This window comes from Sinocyclocheilus grahami, unplaced genomic scaffold, assembly GCF_001515645.1.
Source record: "Sinocyclocheilus grahami isolate Dianchi unplaced genomic scaffold, SAMN03320097.WGS_v1.1 scaffold1381.1, whole genome shotgun sequence".
In the NCBI taxonomy this organism is placed as follows: domain Eukaryota; kingdom Metazoa; phylum Chordata; class Actinopteri; order Cypriniformes; family Cyprinidae; genus Sinocyclocheilus; species Sinocyclocheilus grahami.
This window is the reverse complement of record NW_015506560.1, coordinates 13,425-40,574: the sequence shown is the minus strand read 5'-3', so window position 1 is coordinate 40,574 and position 27,150 is coordinate 13,425. Positions and strand designations below refer to the sequence as shown.

The following is a 27,150-nucleotide window of genomic DNA, read 5'->3' as shown; positions in this document are numbered from 1 at the left end:
AATACCACGACTGAGGGGCCCTTGAGCAAGGCACCGAACCCCCAACTGCTCCCCGGGCGCCGCAGCATAAATGGCTGCCCACTGCTCTGGGTGTGTGTTCACGGTGTGTGTGTGTTCACTGCTGTGTGTGTGCACTTTGTATGGGTAAATGCAGAGCACTAATTTCGAATATGGGTCACCATACTTGGCCACATATCACGTCACTTTTTTTTTTTTTTATACATTTTAATATTAACTGTAGATTCTTCTTTGAAAACATATCACCTGAGTTTTTGCTACAGAAAACCGGAAACCCCATTCATTAGCCTAATTCTCTACATTATTAACAGCAGTCTGCATACACCTTTCCACGTACGCAATATTACGCCCTCTTTTCCACAATGCACCATCATCTGCATACAAAGATCTTCCTATCCCAATATCAACCATTATAAAAATGTCATTAATCATTAAGTTAAACAGAATTGGACTGCTAACGCTACCCTGAGGCGTTCCATTCTCTATAGTATGTATCTGAGAAAATGCAGTACCCACTCTTACTTGTATAGTTCTATTGAACAAGAAATTCCTGATCCAGTTATATATATTCTTCCTTTAATTTCCATTCTATCTAAACTAATTAAAAGTCCCTCTTTCCACATCATATCATATGCCTTTTCGACATAAAAAAATACCCCAACTAAAGCTTCCTTGTTTACCTGAGACTTTCTTATTTCAGATTCCAAACATAGTATAGAGTCCATTGTATTACGTCCTTTCCTAAATCCACTTTGGAATGGTGATAAGAGATTTTCCTTCTCAATGACATATACAAGTCTACTCATAACCATACGCTCCATCAGTTTGCACAAATTAGATGTTAAAGCTATGGGTCTGTAGTTAGTTGGCTGCGTATGGTCCTTGCCTGGTTTTGCAATTGGCACTATAATCCCATGTTTCCAGTCAGCTGGTAACTTTCCTGACTCCCAAACCTTATTAAAAAGGCTCAAGATTAAAACTAACGACGTTTCTGATAAACGTTTTCTGCATAGACCTGCATGTTTGCCTCTCTCAAAAACACTACATGCACGAAATGGTGGGCGGGGCTAAACAGGCAGTGATGTAGAAGCAGGCGTTGATCTTCTTCTGCGGAGACGGTGCTTATCCACACTATTACATCATAGAGTAGAACATTCCACAAACTGTCATTTTGGCAGACTGCCTTAAATATAAACAGTTTTTAGACTAAAGACAAAGTTTTGAGTTCTGAAACTTACAGGAATGTTTTATAATACAATGACCTCTTATATGTCAAATGATCAAGGGGATTTTGATTTCTCAGTCCATGCCCCCTTTAAGTCCTTTTCTATTAAAAACCTACAGATACACTTTGAACTGGGTCACTGAGTGTCTCTGATGCCATCTGGTGGGAAAAAAATACATAAAATGGCATTTTGTGGTTAGGCCACTAGAGGGGCCTATAGGATCCTATGGAGATTCTTATGCAACTGAGCAAAAAGGTAAAACATGCAAACATACTCCAATCTGAAGAAGAGCGTACAGACTCACTTAATTAGTCAATCAACCAATCCATCAATCAATCCCTCTCTCTATCTTTCTAATAACTGCATTAGTTTGCATATAAATCTAAACAATAAACCTATAAACCTGACGAATGTCTTGTGGTGTGGTAACTGTAGTAAAAGCAAACCGTTGAGTTACTAATGTGACAACAACATGAAACAGTTGTGCATTATTTTTCTAGTCATTCAACGCCCTGGAGTCAGTTATTCATTACTTAATAACATATATTTTTATAGATGTCGCAACAGTTGGTAATACTTGCCCTCTTGGTCTGTTTTCCTGCAGAACCAGAAGATCATGATTGCAGTTACAATCAACAGAGATCCAGCAACAGCAGCAGAAATCAGCACTATGTACAAGAAATGTAGACCTTGATCTATAATGGACAAAATGAATCATTAATGTGAATGAATATGTCTGCCTGGTCTATATGAAATGTCAGCACTATATAACTTGAGAGATCAGTTCAGTAAATAAACAGATACCTGGACATGTGTGACAGAGTTTGCTGATGTTCAGATGTGTGGTCTGGTTGCTGATGGGATTGTTGAGCACACAGCTGTAGGTGTTGTTATCCTGATATTCCACCTCCAGAGGTAGAGAGAGACTGATGCTGAGATCAGACACACTGATGCTGGACAATAAACTGTTTCCTTTGTACCAGGAGAGAGTCACATGACTCACATTCACCACTGAACACACCAATGAACAATATGATGAAGATGATGATGATGAACAGTCTCTGCTGATGAGAGGAACAGGTAGACAAGCTAAAAAACATGAGAAAATATAGATAAATGAGGATGAATTAAGATGTTTAAGTAGATGTCAAAAACATTCAGATGAACAAAGACTGATCACAAGAAAAGCCTTCTGTAAGAAAATGTACTGCTAATTTTCTGCCAGGACATGATCTGATGTTCTACAGATTTTATTTGTTTATTTAGTTTAAATTGTTTGTTTATTTATTTTACAGTGGGGGTAACTCACCATAGACAGTGATATTGAATGTGTTGAGGGGTGTCTCTGTTCTGGTGATGGTGACTTGATAAAGTCCAGAGTCTGTGGTTCTGGTGTTTGTGATGCTCAGAGATCCAGTCTGATCCAGCTGCAGTCTGTCTATGAATCTCTCATCAAGAAACTGTCTCTTATTGTCCTTTCTGTTGATTTTAGCTATGATACTGCTGTGTCCAAATCTCCACAATATCAGTTCATCTCCCATTATATCAGCATCACTGATGTTCAGAGTGACAGAATCTCCCTCCATCACAGACACTGACTTCACTTCATCAACACCAAACACGCCTGAAGAACATGCAGAGATATTTACTAACAGAAATATTTACAAAAGATTCACCATATTTGGAGTTTTTGCCATTTTGCAACTATTTATAATTATGTCATTGTAAAACAACTCTTCACTTCACTAAATGCAATGTATAATTTAAAAAGTAGGCTACAATAAAATTTTATGTCACTGGAAGGGAAAATGACAAAGTAAGCATATGAACAAAAATATAGTATATAGTAGGCCTATGTATAGAATATAGTTTGATAAGACACAAAAATAAATAATGGAAATAATAACAGATTGATGCGCATGTGGACAAACGATAAGAAATTACGCCTTAAAACTTGCCTACTTACCACTCAGACTCCATAAGCACAAACAGAAAAATATAAACATGTCAAATGTTGTCGGTTTCAAATAACAACAGTTCGTAATTTTGAAATGGATAATACAGAACAACATAACGTTTAAAGCGATAGATGAGCAGAAGAGGACAGCGCTTGTAGTGAAGTCTGAAGTGGTTTTAGCGGTACTCTGCACTGTGTGAATAAACTCCTCTAGAAGGCGCCTCCCTTCACAGACTGTATATGACTTCTCACAGATACTTTTCTGGTAAAGCAGACATGTTGAAGTAATTACTTTTACGCGACAAAGCGCCCGTTACAAATCCATTTGTCCTTCCTGTCAAGCAGAGCAAGCGCTTGCATGGAGTACAGAATGGGGCATTTTGTCAGTTGGGCATTCGTCTGGTGTGTCAGTTGCTTAAAAGATTAAGAGGTTGCTAATAAAGGCATGTGAATATTTCATATTATGAAACTGTAATATAATTGACTCAATTCAATATAATTCAACAGGGTGCTGCAGTGATGACCTGTCGTAATAATCAATATATCGACTTATCGCGCAATATATAGGCCTATACATGACCTCAATAATTTTTGGTGACGCAATATATCGCCCATTATATTCTACTTAAAAATTAATGTTACAATGTTTTGTACATTCCGCTTGTGCCTGTGTCTTTTGCAGCTTCTCGTAGGCTACATAACGTGGTGCAGTCATGAGGTGCTAGTTCACATTTAACAAATGCGTCTACTAACAAAACGTTTCATCTGCAGATATGGTCTTGTTTAGGGATCTGTGCATTTGCGCATACGGACATCTAACTGCTAAGTAGTGATTGTGTTTTTCAGCAATAGTGTGTACCCTTCATTTACAGAGAAAAGAAGGTCAGGGAAAAATCTGTAGATGGAAAAATCTCCATATAAGTTCTTTGTGCATTTTTATAGTTTTTTTCTACTTTTTTGTTAGAAAATGTTTATTCAGGTTTTTTAAGGTATCTAATATATTGATACTTAATTTCCATGATCTAAATATTCTTAAAAATTAAAAGTTTGTTGTCATTTGGAAGTGTGTAGGCCTTCTTGCATTATTATGCTGTTACATTATGATTACATATTCAGTGCCTTAAAATGGTCTTTAAAATGACAATAATATCGCTTATCACAATTATTTCTGGGGCAATATATCGCACAACAAAAAGTTGTTATCGTGACAGGCCTAAAGCCAACCCCTGGTTCCTTCGACAAAAACCAAGAGGATTGTTTATTTGGCTTTTGGATTATTGCAGAAAAAAAGCTCTAGGCCATAAACCAACTACACTAATTTATTTAAAAAAACATTTTCACTTAAAGTTTGAGTTAGAAAATAGTTTGCATTAGCACATATACTGGTGTATTTTATGTTGTAGAATAAAAAAAATGAAAATATATTGAACTTGTGTTAACCACAGGTCTTATTTCAGGCATTTAATCAAAAACACTTTCAATAAACTTCAGGAAGATGGAACATTAATTATACATTAAATAATACAGTAAATTAAATCAACTATTTTATTCATATACAGTACACTCTAAAAAAAAATTGAGTTTGTCCCTATTTTACCCAGCACTGGGTTGTATTTAACCCAGCACTTTTTAGAGTGTAGGTTTATTTATCATGTATACATTCATTTAACATATTTTGTTGTTTGATTAACATTAATGACAGACAGGTATTTATATATATATATATACTATGACACATATCCAGTTTTTACCCACCTGTTTACGTCCACTTAAGCCATAACCGACTGTATTCACACGAGATACTCCACAATGGACATTTCGACATCTGTCTTTGCGTGTAGGCCTATTTCATTATTCAGGCGCAAGGAGAACTGATTGCCCTGTGTACAATGCTGCTTACATCTTTCCTGACATCCGTTTTTTCCATCATCCCTGCACCTTCATCTCAAATTATTGCTAAATTTGTTTAAAACAACTCCTGAAACACTTTTGAGCATTTTATTGTTCTATATCATAAAAAGGAAGCACATGCATCTTTAGAAGGTGGGTTTAAACCCAAACAGCAATTCAAAATGTCCACTAAATCAATCTCAACTCCAGTCTTAAACCGGGCTCACACTGCGATTTTTTTAAAGTCCTTTAGGATTGTACTTGTCAGACTGTACGAACATGATGATCATGTCACACTGTGGGATCTCAGTTTTCATTAATGTCAGACTGACAGTCAAGACGCGTTAAAAACGGGTGCGCGCAAGAAAACTCGTCCCGAGTTGCATTGCACGCGGGGCTGTAATGTTGGCTATCATTAAAAGTATATGAATGGAGGCAATACCAGCGTATTTACGCAGAATAGTGCAAGCAGCACTACACACCCACATGAAAACAGCAGCGCAACCGGTGTTTATCATAGCAACGGCAATGAATCAGATTAATTCCGTGAAAGGAGTACGAGAGCGGCGAAGTTTATGCGGTTAGAAGAAATCTCTAGCATTAATTCTGATCATGGCTTGTCTTGAAAAACGAAGACAGTTTGACGTTCGTCGTAGGAGATGTGACATTGCAGGACTGTGCGCCAAATCTTCTGACACTGCCAGAAGTTCGTCGGAGGTCAAATTTGATCGCAACGGTCATTAATCGGCTGTCGGTGAACATGTCAAAACAGCGATCAAAGACTACCGATTTTAGCCTAGGATTATAGGAATCTTTTAGGATTTTCAAAATTTGTCTCAGACGACCAAATCGTGGCCAAAATCGCAGTGTGAGCCGGGCGTTTGGGACCCACCTAACAGAATGTTTCACTAATGTGTCACTAATTAAAACACCTGATTCAACTCATCATCCTCTAGTGTGTTGAACAGTGAGACATCTAAAACATCCTGGGAGGTGATTCCTGAGGACTGGAGTTGAGAAGCACTGCACTAACCTAAAACTAAATATTCTAACAAATATAAGTAATAGTCGTCTATTCAAAGAAAAGGATTCCCACTTATTAAAAGTTCTGTTCACATTAAAAAACATAATCAAGAACAGTCCATGACTGATCAAAAGTATCCAGATAGAAATGTATTGCCTATTCTCAATGGGAAAGTGCCCAAGCAACATTGCCTGACAACATTGCTCAAAAAGTTGCCCCATGTAAACATTTACAATAACATATACTTACCTATACTAAAAAGCACACAAATTCAATTAATAGAACTGAATATTAATCAGGGCTTACAACATATGTTGATTAATAGAATCACATTATTCTGTGTTCTCAAATATAACACACTCTAAAAAATGCTGGGTTAAATATATAATAGCGCAGGCCTACAACAGTTCCTAATTTTGTAAAGGCTATATTTAAACAAACCAAAACGCAAAACACAACACAAATGTAATAATAAACGGGGAGAGTGCCGATGGTCTGTAATAAAGTGGCACTTTCTAAGCACTGCTTCGTGAAGCTTCAAGCTTCGAAACTACTATGAATCATTTGTTTTGAACCAATGATTCGGAGCGCGTGTCATGCTGCCAAAGTCACGTGCTTTCAGTAAACGAGGCTTCGTTACGTCACTAGTGTTTCGAAATTGCAATGGCTCGCCGCTGGAGGGCGATGTCTGTGAACCCATGCGAGTTTTAGAATTTTGTACACATTTTTAATATGACATTTATAATTAAAATGGTAGCAGTCCATAGTCTCTTATTGGCCTATTGAGCGGAGCCGTACAGAATAAACAAAACAAAGGCTATTATACAGGCACTTAATGAGTAATGGTAGAGCCTATTAGACGATTAGTTAATTGCATTGCATGCTTTCAGTAAAATATTTGCTATTGGTTTGGGAATGTAAATACTGCATGTTTAGCCTGAGTTTTTCTTGCATTTACACAGTTTTGACCAGCAGGCGTTACCAGCCTGAGGAGTTTCGTATTGGTTCAAATGATTCAAAGCTTCGAAAGGTCGTTTCTCCATCACTACATAGGGAATCAAGAACAAAACAAGAAAAACAAATTGGGGAATACAACAATTAAATAAATAAATAAATAAATAAACAAACATACATTTATTTAAGCATTAGCATATAATATGGGATGTTTTCAAAGCTTTTTATTTGAGGACAGATTTTGAAATTATGAGAATAGTCCAAGTGAATCAGAAGTGAAAATTTTACAATTAGGTTTAATGTGAGGTGTCTTGCATTGTGAATGTGGTACAAATAAAGCCCAGGACATACAAATAATACAAATTAAGTCCAAGACATTGTCAAGCTTCCTATTGTCAGAAACACCAGAATGAAAAAGAACATTAATTAAAAGAAATAAAAATAAATATTAAAAATAAGTATTACACAAGAAGCAGGATGCGGAAATATGAAGCCAGAAGTGTTTAGTGTAAGAACAGAAAAATAATAAATCTGAGAGAGATTCTTACTTTTTGGCAAAAAGAGCAGAGTGGAGAAACATTTTTTTTTTTATTTAAATTGATTAATTACATAATATATTAATTTAAATGTATACATGTATTAACTATTAAATGTATTAATTTACTTAATTTATTATTGTTCAGCAATCGTGCAACGTTGCAACATTAATAGTTAAATGATTAGCTAAGAGTTGATGTCAATTAATTTTAATATATTAATAGATATAAATGTCTATAGTCGTATTAAAGTCTAAAAATGTCTATAAATGTACTTATTGACAGGTAGATGCAGATTACAAGTTACCCTACTTAAAATGTAATAAGTAGTGTAACTTTTCAATTACTTTATAAAAGTAATGTAACTGATTACATTTGATTACTTTTTGATTACTTTTCTAAATTTCTAATGTTTTCAACTGTTAATCATTTTCAAACATGTAAACCAGGCAGGGTTAAACTTACAATATGTGCTTAACACTGATAACTATCAGACTTTCGAAATCCTTCATCACTTGAATTAAGATTATAATATTTTAATTTTAAAGGAGACATTGGATGCAAAATATCTTCATTTGCATATAAATGTGTCTTAGCAGTGTGTGGACACAACCACCCTACAATTATAAAAATTCACTAATTTTTTTAATCCCCCAAAAACCTAAACAGTCTCAATTATCAAGCCATTTTGATTTTGGACTGAATACCAGCGCTCTCTTCCACCTTCAATACCACGACTGAGGTGAGACCCTTGAGCAAGGCACCAAACCCCCAACTTTGTTGGTGTGTGTGTTCACTGCTGTGTGTGCGCACACTTGGATGGGTTAAATGCAGAGCATGCACAAATTCCGAGTATGGGTCACCATACTTAGCCACATGTCACTTCACTTCACTTTAACTAAATTCGTTTATGTCTGGCTGCGCAAAACATTTTACTCCAGACTGCTTTCTGAATGAGGGACAATTCAAGGTTTAATAGTTTTTAATAGTTTAATAGCTATGATACTGTTTTTGAAATCAAATCTTTGCATATAGCTAGACCGGAAACACTGGAATCTAACAATGCCTTATACAGCATTAGCATATACATAAACCCTATCGGATAAGCATGTTATAAACTTCTAAAACATTGGTGTTTCATATTTTAGAGCAGTCACTGCAGTTTATGAAAGAACTCAATTATATCTGTATGTGGGAGTGTGTGTGAAAAAATCAGATGTAACCCCCTTTGTAATCCTTAACATTTTCATAAGTAACTGTAATTTAATTACACATTTTTTCTTAGCAACTGTAACTGATTACAATTACTTTTATTTTGTAATTAAATTACGTAATTCCGTTACATGTAACTAGTTACTCCCCAACACTGGGTAGATGTAAGTAGTAACATTTGCACGTAATGTTATGCTATTTGTTTTCTTTACATTTACATTTAGTCATTTTGCAGATGCTTTTATCCAAAGCGACTTACAATTGGGGGATACATAAAGCGATTTTTCTTAAAGAGGCAAACAGATACAGGTAGTGCTTGTAATACCAAGTTTCTAGACATTGTTCAAATAAGTACAAGCTAGAAAGAGAAGGAATAAATAAAGAGAGATACTTGCTTTTTTGTTTGTTTGTTTGTTTTATGATGATGAAGTCAAGTAGCTTTGAAAGAGATGAGTTTTCAGCTGTCGCTTGAAAATTGTCAGGGATTCAGCATTCCAGATAGGAATCCGGAATCTTTGTATAAAGAGCTTAGACTTTTGTGTGTGTGCTAGCTATTTTGATTGTTTCTCTTGCAGATGGGAAATGCCTGCATGAAACGTCTATGAAGAGATTTGAGCACATATATAAAAAAATTTCACATTATTTTATATCAGCTGTAATTTATTTGAGACTTTTTAGAGAGTTTCGTCATTTCATATTTGAATGGCAGGTGGTAGTCTGCTTAAGTTTTCCTTTTACTCTCACAGGGCAAAGACATGTACACTGCCAACATGCATGCTATTGCCACAATCCTCTAGCCTACTCTCCAGTGAGTATCGAATGCATAAATCATACTATTTGACATCTACCATAAGTCAGAAGTAAAATAATAGGTATTCTTTACTGGTGTTATTTGTTTTTAGGATAATGCTTTCATGAAGGATGCCCTTGTGTTCCCTGCATGAACACAAGCCACCGGCCCAGATCATTATCTGTTATGTGTAAGATTTACATGGTGTAGCTCATAAGAATATAGTAATTATTAAACTTTGTGATTTGGAGGGATTGTGATAATGCAAATGTGAAATGGATTGTCATAACACTTTTTTATACTCCCTGGCCATAACCGATGCATAGGTACTGAAGCCACTCTGAAGAGAGATCCTCCTTCTAGTCTCCCTGTATAGTATCAAAGCCTGGTTTTGGAGATGACCAGCACAGAGACATCTTTAGGTCCACAGCTAAGAAACGATTGCCATGTTCCTATGGCATATAACGTCGAGAGTATGCCCTCTACACCGTGCTGAACACTCCATTTAATTTCCCTCAGATGAGCTTTTCTATTTTCTTCATTAAAAGGTTGCTATAAAGTTGTTGTACTTGATTGCTGGTCATTGAGTTCTACCAATAAGATCTGAATACTAATCCTTGAACATTTCTGTTAGCTTGACATTCCTGCGATCAGATTGGTGAGCAGTTTGAGACAGAGAGGTATGTGTACTAATTTCTGAACATCTTAGTTTGTTTCATTCTTGAAGTCCCTTCCTTGTCAGTGGAAATAACTGACCAAACTGAGGCAACACAGCACAGATGAAAAATGCAATAAATCATCAGCATAGTCATAAGGCATCAATCAATCATGCCTTGTCATTGTTTTCATAATCACCTCAGTAAAATTCCCATATGGCAATATTCACATGTCTATTCTTGATAAGCTACATTTAAACAATTTAAATGAAATAAAAAAATTTTTAATTATGAATCTGCCTGTTTATTGTCACTAACTAGAGTTGTCGTATTGGGGGGTCAGCAAATTAAAATGTTTTCTTTCTTTTGAAAGACAAGGCAGTGGTCAAAAGAATTCAAAGTGGCTTTACGCTTTTTCCCAAGCATTCTGCTAAGTCAGCACCTGTGCCAGTGTACACTGAAGATCAGGAGCAGATTGATGCAATCCACTCTCACCTGACTTCAATTCTGGACAGCACACCCACAGTGACCAGATCAAATTCATCATGGATGTACTTTTTACAGAGGTAGGTCTCATGTGATAGCTGTGCTCTGCATGATGTCAGATTCACATTGTTTTAAATGTCAAATAGTTTATCCATAATGTGAGACCATTGCTCTAAAAATAATTGTTCTCTTTCATGGGAACTTCGAACTGTGTCCTCTAAGGGTCACTATGGGTAACGCCTCGTCATGACCCATGTCTGAAGCATACATTGAAAAAACACCAACAACACGTTGGCCGGCGACAGCCATGACGTCACTACCGGTGCGACTATAGTAAATAGGCACCGGGAGAACACATCATCCTCTTCTTCATCTTCATTGACTGTTTTGTTTGAAGCGTGCATTTCTGTGGTAAGAGCGATCTCTATCCAAATCATTATGGCGAGCACTAGCAGAGCGTTTAGAGGATGTGTGCATCCGTGTTGTCGTTGATTAACATCTGATGACACACACAATCTATGCGTTATTTGTTTGGGCGAAGAGCACGCATGCGATGTCTCCGAGGGGGCAATCAGCGTGCACTGCGAGCGTTTTTCCAATGAAAAAGCTCTGCTCTCGTTTGTCTCTCTTTTCGAGGAAAGAGGGGCAGCCATCTGCTTCCCGCGATTCGGAGGAGAATGAGCTCGTGGGGATCGCAGGTGGATCTGGCCGATGAGTTTGAAGAGGGATTTTCCCTCTTGCGATTCTTTATAAAAGTTAAGTCAACCACGCCTACCTAAACCGTCTCGTTCCAACACGCCCCCACATGTCTACGTCACGATGTGGAAAGATTTGCTTAAGGCCCCAAATTTTCATGCAAAGAAAGAAGGCGTAACTTTTATTCTCGCTGTAGTATTGTTGCCACCACCGCCATGTCGTGGAGATGCTGTGTTTCGTTGTGAAAGCGAACTACTTTGTTTTGCCTTCCAAAAGAGGACGATATCCGCTTCCTCATGCCTAGAGCTGATCCGTGCTGGTCGCTGAGGAAATACATCAACTTTGTGCTGTAGATCGCCGGATCGGCTTTCACCGAGGACGAAAGCCCGGGGTCGTCACATGTGGTTGCCGCAAGCCCGCCTGCAGCTTCTTCGTCAAATCCGCCGGCCGCGCCGTTCTCAAGCCCACCAGCCGTCGCTCACTCAGCACGCCGGCCTCTGCTCAATCATCCCGCCAGCCGTTCCTCACTCTAGACCGCAGGCCTCTACTCATTCTAGGCTGCCGCCGCTCACTCTAGCCCGCCGTGTGTGACACTGTGTTTCGTTGTGAAAGCGAAACTACTTTGGCCTTCCAAAAGAGGACACGACTAGAAATCAGTGGTTAAGTTGTATTTACACTGTTCCAGAACACTTCAACCCAAATATTTAGATGTTTGCAGCACATTTTATGGAGGATTGTTTCCTGGGAGATTAGACTACAGGCACTAGTCAGGCTGTTCTGACTTACAGACTGTAAGTAAGTTTTTTTATATTTAAAGAATTTGCCTCTGATGATTCAAATGTGAGTTTTGGGCAGTGTAGAGAAGCCCTTGTTGTTTGTAATTTCTCCGATCACAACTGCAGACATGGTTTTATGTTTACACGGCGCGATGCAACGCAAAGCATAAAAAGACAGTATAAGTCATTATAATCAGTAATTATGTCCTCACTGGATGCAACAAATGCCTCATTTATAATGGGTTTTAATGTTTTTGTCTCGTCGCTCCGGCCTGACAGGGCATCACAGTATGGTAGCTGCGTAACATTCCAGAATAAATTGAACATACAAGAGCTTTAACATTAACCCCCCAAACATAATAAGAGGTATTAACTTGCCCGAAGAAGAACCCCCCAAAACCATCCTTCTTCCATTCCTGCAAAAGAGAAAAGACAATGTTATGAGATATCCTTGATGTAGCTTACTGGCTAGCGGAGGGGTATTCTCCCCTCTAAAAAGGGAGAGAATAGCAGGCCCCTCTTTAATTTTAAGTAGCAAGGGGTGTTCGTCCCTCGCTGAGGGATAGAACAGCAGGCCCCTGCAATTATAGCAGCAAAGGGTGTTCTCTCCAGCAGGAGAAAACAGCAGTCACCCTTTTATTTATTTTTTTGCAAAGCTTTGTGAGGGACTGCGGCTGGCCCCGAATAAGCAGCAGTGGTGTTCTCTCCAGCGGGAGAACCACAAGAACAAAGCAGCCTGTCCCTGAGATTGGCATGAGGGGTAAGAGAGCAGCGTGCCCCTTATGGTATCGTGATACTACGAGATGCAGAGGATTTTTTTTAATTAATTTTTTTATTTGGAAGAGCTGCTCAAGGCTTTTTGTGCTAGGATTTATTTATTTATTTATTTATTAATTTTTATTATTATATGGAAGAGCTGCTCAAGGCTTTTTGCGCTAGTATTACGTCCTGAGTTGAAGGCCTAATGTATCGTTGGTACGCTGATGATGACCACCGACCCATTGCTTTGAGCATGGGTATGGAGACTGTTGCAGCTGCGGTGGTTGCGCCTATGCGGAATGAATGGCTGGTATAAAGCGCGGGGTCCATGCCGCAATGGAGGCATGCGGTTCGGAGATGTGAGACGAACCAATGCTTGGACATAGCTTCTCCTTTCTCTGTGATGAAAAGTGGATCTGTAGGATTGGATTTACTGTGTGAGCTTACCAGCCGGTTCATGGCTGTGAGGGGACAGTATCCGTTGTTGGTTCTAGAAATGTTGATAGTACTTCTGTTATTATCTCTGTCTGTTTTGGAATGTTTCAGATAGATGGAAAAGTAATCTATGTGAAATGATATGTCTTTGATTGTGAGGTCGTGTGAAGGGTTGAATATTTTGGTGTTAATTGTGAATACTCCTCCTCTGAGGAATCCATAATAGGCGGTGAGGAACGCTACTTCTAGAAGCAAGTTTGTGTGCGGAGTGAAAAGACCTGATCTTAATTTATCCACCATCGTGTGCACCTGTGAGAGAGACAGCAGTAGTCGTTTATCTGGAAATGCTGGGCTTTACTTTTTTAACCTGTTAAGGAGAAGGCATATGGAGGGATTTTGTAACAGGCTTTGAGAGGAAGGATCTAAACATCTAATGTGGAATTGAATGCCTGAGATCATAATCTTGATGGTGGAAGGCTTAAGCTTTCTGGATTCGAAGCTGTGCGTAATGAAAGCACATATAATAGGTATGTTAGCTGGGAGTTTAGGCACTGAGAAAGCGTTGCAGAAATCTGAAAAAGACTACCACGCCGAGTCGTAAGTTTTAAGTGTCGTTTTAGCTAGCCCTGATCTCATGTAGTGTGCGGCTGATTTAAGGTATTTTTGCAATGTTATGTTCAGTCTAGGACCGTTTGACTGAAGTCCGGGCAGCCCAGTCGTGATGCAGCAGCTCCCGGACACAGGCGTCTGAATTCCTGGAAATTAAACCGAGACAGAGAGTCGGCTATTTTATTATCCAGCCCAGGTATGTGAGCAGCTTTAATTGTAAAATTGTTCATAACTGAGATCCAGGTTAGACGCCTGATAAGATGGTTAATGAAATGCACGGAGGTGCGACCCTTGTTAATAATGTTCACTGTGGCTTCGTTATCACAGAAAACGAAGATGTTTTTCCTAGTCCATTGGTGTGCCCATAATAAGCAAGCAATCACTATAGGATATAGTTCCATAAGTGCTGTCGATTGGATAGAGGGACCCAGTTCCTTAAGTTCTTTTGGCCATCTTTCTGCAAACCATTGTTTGTTAAAAATCCCCCCGAACCCGACGGAAGGAGCTGCATCTGTGAAAAATTGTAGTTTGACTGAGGTTTCGATGTCTTCTTCGTAGAAGAAGGAAATGCCGTTCCAGTTGTCTCATAATTTAGACCAGAATATTAAATCGGACCTGCAGCCTTCATCTAACCTGACCGTGTCATGCATTTTCTCGACCGTTTTAGACCGATCTAAAAGTCTGGAAATGAAGGAACAACCTTGGGGAATGATCCTCATGACAAAATTGAGATGGCCCAGCAGAGAAAGAAGATCCCTTTTTGTTAAGGTAGATAATTGGGAATAAGTTCTAATGAAACCTCTAATCCTTTCTAATTTGTCTAGCAGAAGAGATGCTTGCATTTTCACTGAATATAGCGTAATCCCCAGAAAATCGAGGACACAAGATGGGCCTTTTGTTTTTTCTTTTGCAAGAGGAATGTCGAATTTATTGAATGCTTTAACCAGGGAATTAATGCTGCGCGATGGGTTGGCATCTGGAAAGTCGATGAGCAGAAAGTCATCCAACAGGTGAAGAACGAATGGTAGTTTGAAGTTATTTAGTAAGACCCAGCAGAGTGCTTCAGACAGTGTCTCGAATATATTTGGGCTGCTTTTACACCCGAAGGTGAGTCTAACTGAAAAATAAAATTTTCCTCGCCAACTGACCCCGAAAAGATGCCACTGAGAGGGGTGTAAGGGCATGATTTTGAAGGTGTCAGTAATGTCTGCTTTACTGAGCCACGCTCCTCTGCCGGCTAATTTAATGAGTTTGATTGCGTTGTCCACTGTGGAATAAGCCAGGGAAAAAGGTTCTGAGGGAATTAAACTGTTAATGCTTGGAACCCCTAGGGTGGAGTGGGGAGCGGATAAATCAATAATTAGATGATTTTTCCCTGAGTATTTCCTAACTGCAACTCCTAAAGGGTTAATGCGGAAAAGTTTGAAGGGAGGTTGATCGAAAGGTCCGATCATGTACCCCTTCTCTATTTCTTTCCCAATCAGATCATCTGCGGCCTGTGGAACTTTGATAGCCGACTGAAGGTTTTGACAGGTGAAAGAGAAAGTTGGCAGATAGGAACGACCAGCTAGAAACCCATGCGTGAGCCCTAGAATGAGGTAAGACACGAAATAGCTCCTTGGTGTTCACCGGAGTGTTTATTTCTTTTTTAGAAATTTTGTGCGGCGTGGACAAGAAAACTTCGGGTGACTGTTCCCGCAATAGCTGCAAGCATGAAAAAATTTACAATTATTACGAGTACAAACATTCTCGTTGAAATTGTAGCAAAGAGGGGTTTGTCTTTCAGGCTTCACCTGTTCTGGCGCTGAAGCGCTAGTGTCGTGAGTTGGAGCGGTCTTAGGGCAGAGAGATGCGGTGTGGGAAAATGAACCGCAGAGTGAGCATGACAGTGCTCGGTGGCCCGTAAAGTGTCTGCTGATTAATGCAAGATCGACCACGGACCAGTCCAGTCGCTGATTAAAGTGTTGTATGTACATTGCTGCTTTAGATGAAAATGATTTGTGGTATTCGTAGAATAGTGTGCCTCCGTAAGACATGGCGAGATCTGAAATGATAGCTAGGTAGGTATCTAATTATTTTCTCCTGTCTGGATACACTTCGCAGATAATGTCTCTGAACACGCCGAAAGCAACATTAAATTCTGCCATAGTTAGACTTTTGGTGAGTCTTGGATCGCTGTCTTTAAGAATGACGCTTGATCGGTGGAGATATTTTTTCTTTTCTCCGAGGCTTTACGGCCGGTATATCGGAGAAGAGTAGAATCTGCGGTGGTAGTTTTTCTTTTCTCCGAGGCTTTACGGCCGGTAGATCGGGGAAGAGAAGATACTGCGTTGGTAGATGGGGGCTGCGGGTCTTGATTGACTTCTTGTAAAAGAGTCAAGAGCTGATCATGATTCAGATCCATAGGCACTTGTACATTGAGAGAGTACAAGGTGGACAAGATCCTTTCTTTGGGCCATTCATTGATGGAGAAAGGATTCCTTGCTGCTATCCTAGAGCTGCATCTCACTAGCTGGGTTGGATCGACGTCTTCGGTGTAATGATCCAGGATCTCATCCGGAGACTCTTCGGATACGATTTGTCCAAGGATGTCCGAAGTATCCATGACCAGGAAGCAGCAGGTAAGATGTGAAAGAAATAATGTAAACGTAATTTTCATGCTGTTAATAGCTGTATCGCCAAGCTTGCGAGCAGTTTGAGCATACTTAACAAGCAGTAATGCCACGTATATATGTCCCGTGTCTAATAGGAGAATGGTAGTGATTGGAGCGATTTGACAGCTGACCTACGTGGCCTGACTGAACTAATGCTGCACTCAATTTCGGTAACTGTAGTGGGTTTCTGAGCCATAACTTTGTTGCCAAAGATTTTAATTAAGATTTTCAGTTGGGTTTAGATCTCTGGGCCAACCATTTCATTATTTGATTTCAATGTTGTAGCTTTAAAGTTTAACTACTTTACCTGTTTTTCAGTGTGATGGGGGCATTGTCTTGAATGAAAATTGCAGGCTGATAGGGAGATCCTTGCAAGGAAGGTATCGCATGTTGAAGAAGGTTGTGATAAACATTTGCATGTATCTGTATAAGAGGTCCAACTCCTGCTGCAGAAAACATCCCCCAACACTTCCTCCTCCACGTTTCACTGACTTCTTTACACACTTGGGTTTCAGTCTTTCCCCAGTTTAATGCTGAACATAATGTTTCCCATCTGACCCAAATAAATGAAACTTGCTTTCATCACTAAAGACACTTTGGACCAGTTCACCTCTCTCCACACACCATACTCCTCAGCAAAGCTGAGTCTAGCCTTTTGATTCTTTCTGCTGATGGGAGGCTTGATCACTGCAGAGTGCGCTTTCAGTCCAACTTCTCTTAAACATGCCGAGACAGATCCTTACCCTGTTCAGCGTTTAACTGAGGGGACTTGAATGAATTAGTGTCATTGTAAACCTGCAATAATCAAGAAATCACAGATATGGAACAACCAACTTCGTTTGACATGGCTGAAAGGGTCATCCCTTAGGCCTTCATCTGGACAAGTGTTTCAGTCACATTAGAGCAGCCCACAATCTTGCAATCTCAGTGAAAATTAGAGGAATGCTTCCAGTTAAATATGGTTTGTCATATAATTAAGGAAATTAGCACCAGGTGCCAGATTAACACCAATAACTTGGAGGTATTTGTAAGTGTTCTCTAATTTTGATCGGAGTTCTTTTTCAAATGTTAGGATAACTTAAAATAAATTGAAATTTAAGAGATTGTAGGTTCTCTAATTTTGATGTCCATTGTATGTTCATGGTAGCCTCATCAACTTGCATCTATTATAAAATTAAGACTATCAAGTGACACAGTGGCAGCCAGATTGTCCCGCATGTGTTCTCCCACTCTTGCCTCAAGGTTGTGTGGTTCAAGGGGGCGTCATCATGGTCTTCTTCATCTTCTGGCTCAATGATGTCCCCATTGAAAAGAGCGAGATTGTTTCATCTGTTGTTTACTTGTATGTATTTATTGTGATGGTTACTTTTATTCATTCTTTTACTCATTATTCATGTCTCCTATTGTTGTCAGTGAATGAAATGGAATTATTTAATTAATTTATGCAATAATTATTTATGCGTTTGTAACCCCTCTCTCCCGGGTCCCCACCGCAACACGAGTGGGTCTCTGGCATGGGAGGCAGACGCACTAACAAGGAGGCTAAAGACTACAGCCCCTAACGTCAGTCGCTAGTGTGTCTCTTGAGATCAGGGGAGTGAGGTTTACCTGCACAGCACCTACTTGCAGGCCTCCGTTACACTCACCCCCGTTACACTTACTCCCATCCGGGTCACACCACCAATGTAACCCCTCTCTTCCGAGTCCTCACTGCCACACCTCGTTCTCGTTCCGAGTGGGTCTCGAACCCAGGTCTCCGGCAAGGAGGCTAAAGGTGAGGTTTACCTGCACAGCACCTACTTGCTGTTGTTTGTAAGCCTGAGGGATGAAACAAGAGTTAAATTAAACAAGAAACAGAAGAAAACATAAAGGAGATTTAAGCCACTTTTGCTTGTGGATGTCAAATTTTGCACACATAAAATAAAGAAATTAACAACATATTCAAGAAATAGCAATTTTGGGTTTTCGTAATAAAAAAATAATAACATGAGGATAAAATTGTGGTCAACAAGACCACAAAATGAGCAAGTTTCATCATTATCAAGATATTTACAGATGATGTAAACCTGTCGCTCATATCTTTTAAGTTGTTGAGCTTGTTATAACATCATAAGTCACATGGTAACGTCAACATGTCAGAACACATTCAGACTGTAGAGTACATACTCTTTTAGCGTTCGTTAAGTAAGTACTTATTGAAATGAATTACCTTCTCAATGAGTATTCGGTTTCAAACGCAGCCTGTGTCTAATAAAAAGCAAAGGGGAACGTTATGGAACACACCCAAAGTGGATTTTCTGTGTAGGGCAGTCATTTGATTTGCTACGCCAGAACTACAAAATTAAAGTCAACATATCTAAAGCCTAACAGCGGTGTCCAATCCTGCCCCTGGAGGGCCACTGTCCTGCAGAGTTTAGCTCCAACCCCAGTTAAACACACCTGAAGCAGTTAATCAATGTCTTAGGTATTTTAGAAAGATCCAGGCAGGTGTGTTGAGGCAAGTTGGAGCTAAGGACAGTGGTCCTCCAGGACCGAGTTTGGATACCCCTGGCCTAACACATAAAAAATACGGTGGGTGCATGACGTTATCTTAATTATTAGCATTAATGGTATGAATGTATTCAGTGTTGGGAAGGTTACTTTGGAAATGTAATAGGTTACAGATTACAAGTTAAGGCCTTTCCACACTGAGCGTGATGCGAAAAAGTGAGGCGAATCACCGACGAACGATGCTTTCACACCAAACGCAAAGGATTGTTCGTTTGATTGATCTAATTCACGCCTGCACGCTAGGTGGTGCCGACCAACAATGCATTTTTCCTCAGATATGTATCGTAAATAGATTTAACATCGCCCGCTGCTCAATATACAGGATTAAATTAAGATAAACAAGGTTCTACACCAGAAACAAACTATCTATAATGCTTACAAGAATAGGCTACATCCTAAAATATAATTAGAAGGACAATTAGCATCAAGCTGCACTTGAAAATGTATGTAATTAATAATGTATTTGCTTACCCACTTTAAAGGGTCCTATTATGCTCTTTTACAAAGTCTTGATTTTGTTTTGGGGGTGTACTAGAACAGGCTCTCATACTAGGTTGTTCGAAAAACACATTATTTTTCACATATTTTACATTATTACAACACCTCTCTCCCCAGTCTGGCATGAACGGCTCGAATATTTCCTGTATCAAATGAAGGCCCGCCTTCTGAAATACGAAATATGCTGTGATTGGTTAGCTGGGCCAGTGTGTGTTGTGATTGGCAGCACTCGGCGCCTGGTCGGGAAATGTCACACCCCTTACCATAGCCCCCTGCGAGCTTCAGTGTAAATATTGCGTCAAAATCAAATCAATTTGAGCGCGATTTAAACCCTGATGATTGTAACCACTCTAAAGTTTGTCTGCCTTGGGGAAACTAGCGCGTCTCCGACATAGTGATAACACTCGCTGCCTTCTCTAGTGAAGCTCGACCAGGTCTCGCCCCATTCGTCGGTATTTGTGATATCACAAATCCCGGAAAATATGCGTTGTCGTCCAAACGAGTCGTTCGTTGTAGTTTTTGAAAAGTGATTTCTGTTAAATAAAATAGCTCCTTTTGAAGTGGACTTTTAGCTTTGTAACTTTGCAGATATTTTTTATGCTCAAACAGCAACATTACAGACTAACTAAAGTAGGACCCCTTTAACATTTATTTCAATAAAACTATTTTTAGTTATTGCAGTATTTAAGTTATACAGCAAACGTATATAAAATCCAACAAATGGAGGCAGATAAAAGTGCAACCTGGTGGAAAGAAAGAAATAAAATAATTTGTAATAACATGTATGCCTGTATGACCGTATATGTATATATTTCCTATTGCTGAGAACAGTGTTTTCAGAAATAATTTTAGTTGGATATACTGATTTGTAGATTTTGTATGTCCCTTTGTTATTTTATTTATTTATTTTAGTTATGACGGCCAATTCTGACTGTGAACAGAACAAGTGTGACAAAAAATTTTTTTTAATTGTGACATGAATTTTACTTCAGCAGCTCATAAGCAATAATGAATAAATCCAAAATAAATAGAGGGAAAGTGTCAGGGTCCTGCCCTGACATTCATGTCTGTTTTGTCTTTGTTTAACATTTCCTTGTTTGTCTTGTGTCTGAGCACATGGCTTTGTCTTTGTTTATGTTGCCCATGCCCTCCTCTCGTCCTGCCCCCTTGTTTCCCTCTACCACGCCCCCTTGTTTAGTCCTAGTCTAGTCCTCATTAACTTGATTGTGTCCACCTGTTCCTCATGTGTTCTGCTCCTTTATAGTGTGCCTCTTCCCTCATGTGTCTGCTGGTGCAACACACAAGAGACAGTAAAACATATTTTATTAGATTGTAAAAGGTATGAAGAAGAAAGAAGGGAGTTAGAAACCCAAGTTGGAAAACAAAACGTGACAGTGGGAAATCTGCTAGGAAAAACAATGTCTAGGAAAATACATATTCTCCTAATTAATTATTTGAAAAATACTGGGATAAGTGAAAGAATTTGATGGAGATGTATGGGGGGAGAATGTATGTTTTTGTTTATTTTTATATATATATTAAAATTTTTTCCCCTCTCTCCTTGTCCTTTCTTTCAAAGTACTGCCCACACTCCAGTCCAGTAGGTGGCGGTAAATGCACCTTAAAGTTGGTTTGCCAACCGCCAATCAAATTTAAAGAAGAAGAAGAAGAATGTCTTTGCTGGTTCCTTGCATTAGTTCCTTGTGTGATGAGATTTCTTTGTCAGTCTACTAGTCGTATTAGTAGTGTTATTTTACACTCCTTGTCAGTCTAGCTTTGCATTTAGTTTTCTAGAGGTTTATTAGGTTTTCTTTGCTTTTTTGTTATTTTGCTCTAGTCTAGTTCCTGTCTTTATTTTTGTTAAAGTTGTTTTTCTTGTTTGGTTTCTTTCCTTATTTTAATCTCGTCTGTTTTTATTCCAGTTATCTATTCCTAGATTTTGCCTTATGGTTCATTCTTTTGTTTATTTGCTCTCTGCAGTTTGAGTCTGTTTTTCTGTGTTCTTTTCTTTCTAGTCATAGTGTGTAGTCAGAGTTTTATCTTGCTGATTGTTCTCTCTTGTGGTCGTGTGTGTGTGTGTTCCTGTTCTGTGTCCTGATTCCCCTGGCTGCTGTTCTCAAGACCTGGCTATCTGACTGGACTGATTTCACCACAGCTCAAAGTATCAAGCCCTGGTTTCTCAAGCTGCTGCCTGATCTCCAGTGTTCTCATTATCTGGGGCCGCTCTATCATCCTTGTTCTCCAGCCTAACTTTGTCCAGGTCTGACCTCAGCCATCCTCCTGTTCTCCTGCAGACTGCCCTTTCCTACTGTTTGGACTCTCACATCATCCCATTCGTTCCTTGTCTTGTCAATAAACCTCACTCCCTTGATCATTCTGCATCTGGGTCTCTCTCTAGTAAACTGCAGTGACAGACCGTGACAAAAAGAATAATAAAAATAAATAAACATAATACCATCTATAAGTGTTAATATTGGTGACTAAATAGTCACAAAGTTAAGCAGTCACAACCTGTGGAAAAGCACACGAAAAAAAAAATACATTCCCATATATATTTCCCCAGATATCTACAATAACATAACCCTTTAATGAAAACATGTAATTTAGAACAAAAGAGAACATTAGAACAAAAAATAACCAAGACCATTCTTTATGAATTTTTGAGCCCACCTCCAAAAGGAGGAAATCTGACTACCCAAAAAACCCCAATTGACACAAAACCATTTTTTTTTTCACGTCTGGAGGTAAGTGATCTATAAAAGGAGACCATACATTCTGAAACCTCTGTATATTACCCCTGAGTACAGCTGCCAGCCTCTCGTGGGGCAAAACCGAGCATTGCGTTAGCAGCGCAAAAGGTTGTGGGTTCAGTTCCTAGTGAACACACATACTGGTCAAAAATGTATAGCCTGAATGCACAGTCGCTTTGGATAAAAGCGTCTGCTAAATGCATACATTTAAATTATCTCTCTAAACCACTGTGTCACAGAGGGGGGAGTGTTTTTTATCCGCCTAATAAGGATGCATTTCTTTGCCACAAGTAGCAATTTATCTAACAATTTATAACCTTTTGCGTCAAGTGTTGGTGACATTGTCTGTCTTTTAGATGGGAGCCCCAAAAGAAAGAGACCAGAATCCGTTTTCAATTTTGTCTTAAGAATGGTACTAATTTCATAAGCAATGAAGTTCCAGAATGTCGATATGAACTTGCACCTCCACAAATAATGAAAGTATTCACTTCAATGTTAACAGATCTTACAATAATCCTTTTTTTAAATTTGAGTTCCTCCAGGAACCTCCGGAGCACTCTGAGGTCTCAGTATAGTGAAAGAGTGACTCCAGAACCTCAGAACTGGAAACAAAGTGTTTCAAGGATCCCATGAGTTCCTACACGAACTGCAAAGACTGTAATGGTTCCTCCAGGAACCCTACTATGAGAAAAAGAGCTTTGAGGCACTTAAAATACATTTTGAAGTTCCTAGATTACTCAAAAGGATATCTGAGGCACCTTTAGTTTTTACAGTGGCTTAAAATTTATGTTTTTTTCTTCTGATGTTAAACCTAAGCTATGTTGTAAATAGTTGTAAAAAGTACTTTCCGTAATGTATAGATCAATTTGTTTTAATGTGTAAAAAATGTATTTACAGGACAAAAAAAATAAACGTCTAGAACAATGTTTTGTGTAAAAATTATAAGCTGCATTAAAAAAATTAATTTAATTTAGTCTATGGTAACATTAAACTGTAAAATGACTGTAAAAACATGATTTACAGTTGAGATACAAGTTTTCACAAGAACAAAATAAATTATAAAATGATTAACCTCACATTTCAGCCCTTAAACATTTTTTTTATTTCAAGAAAAGGGATGAGTTTGAAGTATAAATTATTATATTAATTTAAAACTAGGTAATATGGGTGGATGTTCGTGTTGGTCTGAACAAAAACTGCAGACGGGCTGATTGAAGATGCAGATTGACTCTCTGCCAGTAGGAGGCGCTTTTGGAACGGCAAGCGGTTTCCCTGGTAAGCTCATAAATGCTACTTTATCAGGTGAAATGAAAATGCCATTTAAACTTTTCTGAAGACAGTCGGTTCCCTTCAGAGATACATTCATATAAAAACACCAGCGCCGCATTATTGCTTGAATTAGTAAGAATGAGAAAAGTGTTTAAAAATATAGCCTATATTTTTGAAGATGTACAAGGAATGATGAGTTACCAGCATAAGCCTATGTCCATCAATCGGACAGACGATTATTATTGTTACCTTTATTATTACCTATTTTACTTTCAGTTTTTATATTTCTGCAAACACCTTCACTTATTGCAAATTTTGTATTGTATTGTCTTGTCCAAATACTCAAAACACTTAGGCAACACTGTAAATGCTGACAGTCTTGTTTGTTTATTTATTTATTTATGCTGAGTTTGAAAAAGACAAAAAAGGAGGATTGGCTGGTCCACACAAACAGCAGATGGCGGTAATAAGCTATTGTGGTTTCCGCCATTAAACCACACCAAAAGAAGAAGAGTAGGAAGAAGAAGAAAACCGTTAGAGTCTCCGCCATTACAGCCTTCTGCGGTTCGGTAACTTACAGTCTTTCAGCTTCGAAAACGTAAACGTACTTCTCTTTGGTAGTATATAAATCATCGTTAAAATTAATTAGTCACAGTCGGTATAAAAACCTCTCTGTTTGTATTCAGAGGGTCTGTTAACAGTCATCGCTGTCGGTCGTGGGTGTGGTTCAGACACAAACGAGTATTAAACATTTCCACCCAAAGCGGATTTTGCTGGAACCTTCAACATGATGAAAAGCACCTTCAGAATCTGTCAGATTTTTCTACTAATGTGCGGTAAGTGCATGATTTCTGTGTTTTTTTCTTTTTTTTTCTTTTACACTTTCGGTTTCACTTTGAGTGTGGTGATCATTGGCTGATGTTCTTCCATTCCTAAACTTAATTACCTTATTAACAACGATCACATTCATCTAGATGAATTTGGACATGCCCTCCTCCACTAATTGTAATTACTTGTCTCCTTCAATTTTTCAAGACGCTTAGACGCATAACTTACTTGCTTACTGAAAGCGTAAACAGTGGTGTGTAAAAAACTAAACTAAAAAAAACCTAGAGGCAGTTTATGCATTCTGAATATGTATTCTGAAGCTAAACTTGTTTAGATAAAGATGAGATATTAGACTCGTTTGCTAAAGGTTCCCCCAGGCAGGATGGGAAATAAACACAGACCACTAGGCCAGTGCTTCTCAGGCTGTCTTGGGGATTTTTATAAAAAATCTGAATGATTAGTAATTGTCTCTAATTGACCTGTTTAGCTAAGCCCACAAAACACTTCTTATTTAGTGGTACAGTATTGCATGATTTGTAGATTGTATTTAATAGTTTACACTTTGCATAATTGTTTGCAATTAGTTTTTAAAAGGTAACATTACATTCTCTACGCCGCTTACATTTCTTTTCAGGAGTACTTGTGAATAGGAACACCTAAAATAGGAACACCTTTTGATGAATGACAGAAATTAACCTTCCTATTATAAGGCGATATTTGACTCCTTAAAAGTTAAAAAAAATAAAAAACCTTTGTAATGCCTCTAACTTTATTAAATGTACACCATCTTTTGTGCCAAAAAAATTTAGATTGATAAACTTATCAAAAATTTTAATTAAACAATAAATTCAATTAAAATAATAAGATACAATCAGGAAGAATAAGTTAACCTACTAGTTAAATGAAATCAGCATCAACAATTCATCTTTGCATGGCACAGATGTGGCATTACAGACTTTTTGACAAGACTCAGAGGTGGCATTAATGCATTTCATAATAACAATGTTATGAAATTGATGTTTTAAATATTAAGTTTTGAATATAGAAATATTAAACCATTTAAATGACTCAATTTATACTTTAAAGTCTTTGTCACTGAATCATTCATTCAGTCGATTCGTTCAAATGGCTGATTCATTTAGGAACGAAGCAAGTGACTCTTTATGAATGAGTCATTGAATCATTGACTCACTAGATTTGTTCGAAAACGCAGATTCATTCATAAACAAAACAGCGCACAGTGGCTCAGCTGTGACTTTGGAACTATTTTCATTGACAAAATAGAGCACGATCAGACAACAGTGTTCCTAAAATGTAAGTCACTTAAAATTAACCTATGTATAAAATCAAAAATGTATAAAAATGTTGTATAAATTAAATTTCACATTTGCAAACTCCCTTTATAATCATTAAAATTCTGTCACTCGTCTTAGGGCTGATTCATTTAGGAACGAAGCAAGTGACTCCCTTTATGACTCGCTAGATTTGTTCAAAAACACAGATTCATTCATAAACGAAACCGCTCTGTGTTTGCTTGGAGATGCGCAGCGGCTCAGCTGTAATTGGTTTGGAATTATTTTAGTTGAGGAAATAAAGCACAATCAGACAACAGTGTTCCTAAAATGTAAGTCACTTAAAATTAACCTATGTATAAAATCAAAAATGTATAAAAATGTTGTATAAATTAAATTTCACATTTGCAAACTCCCTTTATAATCATTAAAATTCTGTCACTCGTCTTAGTTCATCGCGATCTCACAAACTTCCGTTTTGATTAATGAAGCTCTCTACACTGCACTCTGAATCTATTATTTACATCGTCTCTACACTTTGTTATAATGAATGACAAAAACTGCAATCTGCTTTCACGATCTGTGCTGTGAGGAGCAGCACGCACACCGATAGAGAAGCATTTCCATTGGCTGCAGTCTGCAGGTATTATGGCCAATCACAAAAGACGGCATTGCGCAGCGAACCATAGACCCAAATATCCTGCTACGTTTTTAGTAAATTATCACGCTAGTCTTATGTGTAGAATTGGGATTGCTTTCGTAGTCTTTTGAATGGATAAAATATAGAAATCACTTTAATTTCCAAATAAACCTAACCAAATGAAACGCCATCCCCCCTCGAAATACACTCCTCAGACTCCGTCCCCCCACCCCCCATTTCCAGCCCTGTTTATAATGCACTTATAATTTACATTTAAAGTGTTTATTACAAATGAATGAATAAATGCTAATGTAAATGAACTAAATTTTCTTTCCTGGTTAGCAATAATTGGTATAACAAGTGTCGGTTGTTGGTTAAAGAAAAATAACTGAAATGAACATCCCTAATGTAGAGAACTTACACAGTTATAACATCATATCTGAAATATAAGAGAGGTATAAAATAATGAATTACCACCAGGGTTTTTCCTAGGTCAAAAATGGTCTTCGGTGGTGGCTGACAGTCATCCATACACACAGTAAAAAGTTCCCTACCCAAGTGATCCCAATACTGACAATACGTTTAAAATAAATGCAAAGAAACAGTTTGTGATTTTTGCTTATCCTATTTATTCATTAAATAAAA

The 27,150-nt window shown here is 38.2% G+C and overlaps 2 long non-coding RNA genes across 3 annotated transcripts; both read left to right on the top strand.

Annotated features, from left to right (window-relative positions):
• Positions 1-8,483: 8,483 nt before the first annotated feature.
• LOC107569787 (uncharacterized) lies at positions 8,484-27,054 on the top strand. Its single transcript, XR_001606949.1, has 4 exons — positions 8,484-8,575; positions 19,162-19,169; positions 19,934-19,936; positions 27,045-27,054. It is a non-coding gene; the product is annotated as an uncharacterized lncRNA (long non-coding RNA).
• LOC107569786 (uncharacterized) lies at positions 9,502-10,708 on the top strand. Of its 2 annotated transcripts, XR_001606948.1 has the most exons (5): positions 9,502-9,625; positions 9,720-9,797; positions 9,934-10,155; positions 10,242-10,287; positions 10,637-10,708. It is a non-coding gene; the product is annotated as an uncharacterized lncRNA (long non-coding RNA). The 2 variants fall into 2 exon arrangements; XR_001606947.1 differs by lacking the exon at positions 10,637-10,708 and having other exon boundaries at positions 10,242-10,472.
• Positions 27,055-27,150: the final 96 nt, after the last annotated feature.